The sequence below is a fragment of the Zingiber officinale genome, chromosome 2A (assembly GCF_018446385.1).
Source record: "Zingiber officinale cultivar Zhangliang chromosome 2A, Zo_v1.1, whole genome shotgun sequence".
NCBI classification, from domain to species: domain Eukaryota; kingdom Viridiplantae; phylum Streptophyta; class Magnoliopsida; order Zingiberales; family Zingiberaceae; genus Zingiber; species Zingiber officinale.
Genome location: NC_055988.1, coordinates 119,556,572 through 119,562,762, shown reverse-complemented (window position 1 = coordinate 119,562,762; position 6,191 = coordinate 119,556,572). Strand labels below are relative to the sequence as shown.

Genomic DNA, 6,191 nt, shown 5'->3' with positions numbered 1-6,191 from the left:
TGGTATTTTTCTACACGAGTCTTATTTAAATTGAAAATGATTTTCCCATTCCCCATTTTTCTATTATAGTTAAGATTTAATTTCAATTTATTATAATCGAATCTCCTTTGCTTCAATTGTTCAATGCCCGAGAAAAGTGGTGACTCGAGATAAATGAACTTTATAAATATGCTCTACTGTTTAATAAAATCAATCTATTCGGAGAGAACAATATGGAGCTAATCGTCACCCACTTGGTCATCGCATTTATACTTATCCTAGCACTTCCGGCCGTCATCAGCCACCGCCGCCGCAGCCGCAAGTTTAACCTTCCTCCAGGTCCCAAGCCATTGCCGGTGATCGGAAACCTCCACCTGATCGGCCCACTTATCCACCAATCCCTCCACGCCCTCGCCAAGAAGCACGGTCCCCTCATGTACCTCCGCCTCGGCTCCCGCCCCACCGTCGTCGGATCCTCAGCCGCCGCCGCCCGGTTCTTCTTCAAGACCCACGACCTCTCCTTCTCCACCCTCCCCAACATGGCCGTCGGCAAGTACACAGCATACAATTCTTCTGACATGCTTTGGTTACCCTACGGCTCCTACTGGCGACTGGTCCGTCGCCTCTTCCTCACCGAGCTGTTCAGCGCCAAACGCCTCCACTCCTTCTCCTCCATCCGCGTCGACGAGGTCCACGGCCTTCTGCGCCGCATTTTCGACGCGTCGCCGCAGGTCGTCCTAAGGGAATTGCTCTTCGTCTTCGCGTTCAATGTCATCAACCGCATAGCTTTTGGGAAGCAATACGTAGCACAGGACTTCAAGGAAGTGATCGAGGAAATCATGCTGCTTCATGGAGTCTTCAACCTCGGCGACTACATTCCATGGCTCGGATTCCTCGACCTGCAGGGCTACGTCCGCCGGATGAAGCTGCTGGGCCGGAAGCTCGACGGCTTGAACGAGCAAATTCTGGTCGACCACGAGGAGCGCCGCCTCCGAGAAGGCGACGCCTTCGTTGCCAAGGACATTGTCGACGTGCTCCTTCTGATGGTCGACGATCCAACCATGGACAAAGATACCAGACTTGATAGGGACAAAGTCAAGGCTATCGTTCAAGTAGATTAATCGACATTTTATTTCAATATTTTATTTGAATGCTTTAATTGATTAATTTTATACAGGACATATTCGTCGGCGCCTCAGAAACGTCGTCGTTGACCATCGAATGGGCCATCTCGGAGCTCGTACGGAACCCCGAGAAACAGAGGAAGGCAGCAGAGGAGCTGGAGCAGGTGGTAGGCCGCGGGCGGTGGGTGGAGGAGGATGACATCCCTCGTCTTCCGTACCTGGTGGCCATCGTCAAGGAGACGATGCGCTTGCACCCGGCGGCGCCGCTGCTCATGCCGCGGCTCTCTCGGGAGCACGCCGTCGCGGGCGAGGACTGCGGCGGGTATGAAGTCCCTGCGGGGACGATCGTTCTGGTGAACGTGTGGGCCATGGGGCGGGACCCGGATGTGTGGGAGGCGCCGGAGGAGTTCTGGCCGGAGCGGTTCTTGGGTTGGGCAGCGGAGTCGACGTGAAGGGCCAGGACATGGAGCTGGTGCCTTTTGGGGCAGGGCGGAGGATGTGCCCAGCGTACGAATTGGGATTGAAAATGATCCAGTTAGTGCTGGCCAATCTGGTTCACGGATTCGAATGGCGGTTGCCGGCGGGGGTGAGGCCGGAGGAGGTGAGCATGGAGGAGGCGCCCGGTATAACCATGCCGCGGAAGGTGCCATTGCAAGCGATCGTCGAGCCCCAACGGCCACATCATCTTTACTAATCCACGTATTATATAAAATGTCAACTTGTCAATTGCCATAATACGTGTAACTCAATAATAATATAAAATATATAAAAATAAATAATCTATATATTAATAAATTTGACATTCATAAATAAAATGTATCTATATTTATTATAATAATTAAAAGAACGTGTATTTTCGATTTTAAAAATATTGTTTTCCAATATTATTAGAGTAGATATATCGTAACTATTGCAATGCATTAATAAAATTATTTTAAATTTTTCAAAAATGCTATGCATAAATTACTAGTAGGTCAATTAAAAATAATTAATAAAATTTATTTTAATATTATTAAAACACTTTAAAATTATGATAACAACTATTAAAATAATCACTAAAATTTTATAGTAGTTATTAAATAGTTACTATAAAAGTGTAAAAAAAATTTTAATAGCTCCACAATATTGCAATTTCTACTATAATTATTTAAAAATATTTGTAATTATTTTAAAGTAATTTTAACTAGTAAAAAATCATACGAAAGTATGAGCAAGTTAACTTAAAAAATAATTTACTTTAATATGTAACAGGTAGCGTGGAGCAGTCCTAAATAAAAATATTTTTAGATTGAGAAATATGGTGAGATATTTTTTTTTTTACTTTTTAAAAAAATATGTATGCTTAATTAAAATAATAATAACTATGGGTGTCGTTTTAAATTTTTGTCGATTATTTATGAAGTTATCTAAATCATATTAAAAAGGTTTAACTCCCTTATGGGCTTTCTTTTAGCTCAATTAATATCCAAATTCTTCAAACATGCATGTTGGCCCATTATAATTGATCCTGTCCGAGTGCTGAGTCGATGTCGCTGGGGACGTAACGCTCTCGTTGACTCCGCGTGGCCCTCTAAGTGACGTAGACCTCCGGCGAGAACCTGCAAGCACAAAATCGAGTCAGGAAGGAATTCCCGGCGACGGTCCTCCGACGCTCAAGTTAGCTCATGGCGACAAGAAATTGAAAGAGAATGACGAGGATTGTAGCTACAGTAATGAATAGTGCATACCTCCGTCAGAGTCTGGGGGTCTTTATATAGCGCTCCCCAGATGCGTATGCACGCTTCTCGAGATGTGCACAGTTATCAAAGCATACCTGGAATGAGTGTGTCAGGAAAGTGCGTCTGTCTCCATACCTTAACAGCACGATCATATCTCTGACGTGATAGTGGAAATTTCCACTGTACGATTCTCTGCTGCTAACCATGCCTCCTGTCGACGGCACTGGTTCCTAGGAAGATATTAGTGCCTGCTCCCCTTGTCCTTCACCGGGCCGAGCGGACGGGCCATTCGGCCAGATGCCCTCCTTGGGCTGAGCGGAGGCCCCCTTGGCTATGCCAGCGCCTCTAGAAGGATGTCTGCTCGGTCGGTTGCTTGATGTCCGAGTTCACCCTATCGGGTGAGTGCGCTTTAACTACATGACCGATGTTTCGTCTGGCGTCGGCCGAGCGGAATGCCCGCTCGGTCGTTATCCCTTCCCGTTTTGTTTTAAGAGCGTCGGAAACTCGGTGTCGAGCTGAGCTGTCGAGATGCCGGGTCGGCTATCCTCCAGGCGATCGGGGGGTAAATCGCTCGGTCGGGCGCCTGTAGGGCGTTGACCACTTTGACCTTCTGCTGGATGGGCCCCCTCCTTTACCACCGGATCACGTGCCTTCCCCTCAAGTCTAGTCGAAGGAGGCTGAAAGTCTGACTGACTGGATAAGTAGTCTAACGTCCAGTTGGATGATCGACAAGGACGCTGAAAGATGCTCCGGTCGGCTAATTCAATAGTGGCGAACATCCTGGACCGCGCTCTCATATGCCGAACGACAGCTCACACGCTGACATATGCTACTTTTGCTGCTTCGGGCCCCTGGTCCGCAGGTGGTCAAAGCTGACGTCATCCAGATCGCCTCAAAATTCATGCAAATCCTTGCCATTAAGGCCAAGCACGCGGGTTATGACGTTCATTAAATGTGCCCAATGGGCGGATGTCATGTATCATCGCTGCCTTTGCCCTGCGATCGAAGGGTCTGTGATAATGTGACAGGTGACCGTTCAAAATCAACGGTCGGATATACGCGTTGGTCTTTGTGACCTAGATCGGATGGCTCCGCTTAGCCGAGCTCTGCCTTTATAAGCCTGATACGCCGACCTCTGTCTTATTGCTGCGGTTGCTTGCTTGCTTGCTCTGGCGATTCTGCGTTAAGTGCTCCGGCGATCCTGTGTTGAGTGCTCCGATGATCCTCAGCTTCCTCTTTCCCGTAAGACTCCTCCTTTCCTTTTTGTTCTATTTCTCACGTTTTCCAGTGTTCCATGTCGACACTATCCCTCAATTTCCGCGGTGACCTTTTCATCAGACTCTGTTTTTGTTTCTTCCTCGGCCATGGCAAGTTCTTCCCAATCGGTTGATGTCGCCCTGGGTCCCAGGTATACCGCTATGGAGACCAGGTTTGACGTGGGCGACATGATATATCTTGTAAATGCCTTTGACCTCCCGTCCAACCACGAGCTTGTCCTGCCTGAACCGACCGATCGGCCACATAACCCGCTGACCGGTGCTGTTTGTTTCTTTCGAGAATAGTTCGTGGCCGGTCTTCGGTTCCCTATCCATCCATTCATAACTGAAGTTTGCAATTTCTTTCGAATCCCGCTCGCCCAGCTCGTCCCTAATTCTTTCCGCCTGCTGTGCGACGTGGTGGTGTTGTTCAGAGTGCACAACATCCCACTGACCCCTCAGGTCTTCCACTACTTTTACTACCCTAAACAATCCGAGCTGGGCACGTATCTTTTCCAATCCCGAATCGGCTTAGTGTTTTTCGATAGGATGCCCTTCTCCAACAAGCACTGGAAGGAGTATTTCTTCTACATCAGATTCCCCGAGCGACTATGCTTCCGCACCCAATGGCAGACCACTTTGCCACCTCCGCCCGAACTGAAGAGGTACAAGACCCAGCCAGATTACCTCCACACCGCTAACATGTTGGCCGGTCTGAAGTTCGATATCCACAAATTGCTTCCAGAGGGAGTAATGTACATCTTTGGGCTGAGTCCAAGCCGAGTGAAGCTTCCGAGCAACCTAGGTAAAAAATTTCTTAAACCTTCTTCCTTTGACTCTAACTGATTCTGTTTTTCTTTTGCAGCTGATATTATGATGCGAGCCCGAGCCGCGGGTAAAATGAAGGCCAAGCAGGCCGAGATTGAGGCAGCTGCAGCCAAGGAGATGGAACGACTTCGCTTGACCCCGGTCGACTCGCAGGAGGGCACAGCTGGGGAAACTGCCACTGCGGGTGATGGGGTCGCCGAACAGACGCCAAGCGTGGGCAGGACTATTAACCCAGGAGTGGCCCAAGAGGCGCCTCCCGTCATTCAAGCCGAGGGATCAGGGTCCTCAAGTGATGATGTGTCTCTCACCTGTAAGCGACGTCGAGCCAACGTGCCTTCCCGATCCGCCACGTCGGTTGTGCAAACTTCCTCGGGAGGCGTCCCCTCACAGCCCCCACAACAGTGGAGGCGACCTCCTCCGATCGGACCCCATCTATAGCCGAGCTGCAAGAGCCACTTCCCGTGCAGCCACTTAGCTCCCTTCCTCCAGCTGGGAGGAGGATAACCCGCTCGGCCATTCTTCCCGTTCGCCCTGCCCACTCCTCTAGTCCGTCTGCCTCTGCCCAATCGGCGCCGGGCGGGAGACAATTCGTAACCGCCACCCTTCGACTGCCAACCGAGGATCTTCGCGCCTCGGGCGACCAGGTTGAATCTTCCTAACATCAAGTCTACATCCGGGGTCGGCTCGGCCGTGTATGGGAGGAGGCGAGGGCACGAGCGGCCATGAAACCACCGGGTGTGCTGGCCGACAGTCATCTGGAGATGTCCACCGGGGTTAGTACTCTTGGTCCACTTCATAAGTTACCTCCGATTGACACTAATATTCGTTTTGCAGTACTGGGTGGAAAGCATCGCCATGTGCCAGCGGTTGACACAGGTGGAGGACAAGCTGAAGCAACTCAAACTTTTGGGAGAAGGCTCTTCCTCCCGAGGGCCTTCACCCGCTCGGCTGAAGGCAAAGCTGGAGAAGGCCCAACAACTTCTGACGGAGGAACAACAGAAGTCGGGTTAACAGGCCAGTAGGCTGAGTCAGATCGAGGCGCAACTGGAGACCTACGACAGGAAGCTGGAGTTGGCCTCCACGAGGAAGCAACGGGTCATCGCCGACCTAGAAGAAAAGAACAAGAAAGCCCGACACTTGTCCGAGAAGCTGAAGGAAGCAGAGAGCTCCCTGGTTGCTGAACGTGAGAGCCGCTCGGCCAAGGAAACTGAACTACAAGGCCACGTGAAGCGCCTTGAAGATGAGCTGATGGCATCGCGTGCTGCTTTGAAGACCTATCAGGAGGC

General features: G+C 50.1%; 1 pseudogene; it reads left to right on the top strand.

Annotated features, from left to right (window-relative positions):
* Positions 1-212: 212 nt before the first annotated feature.
* LOC122043940 lies at positions 213-1,797 on the top strand (annotated as a pseudogene).
* Positions 1,798-6,191: the final 4,394 nt, after the last annotated feature.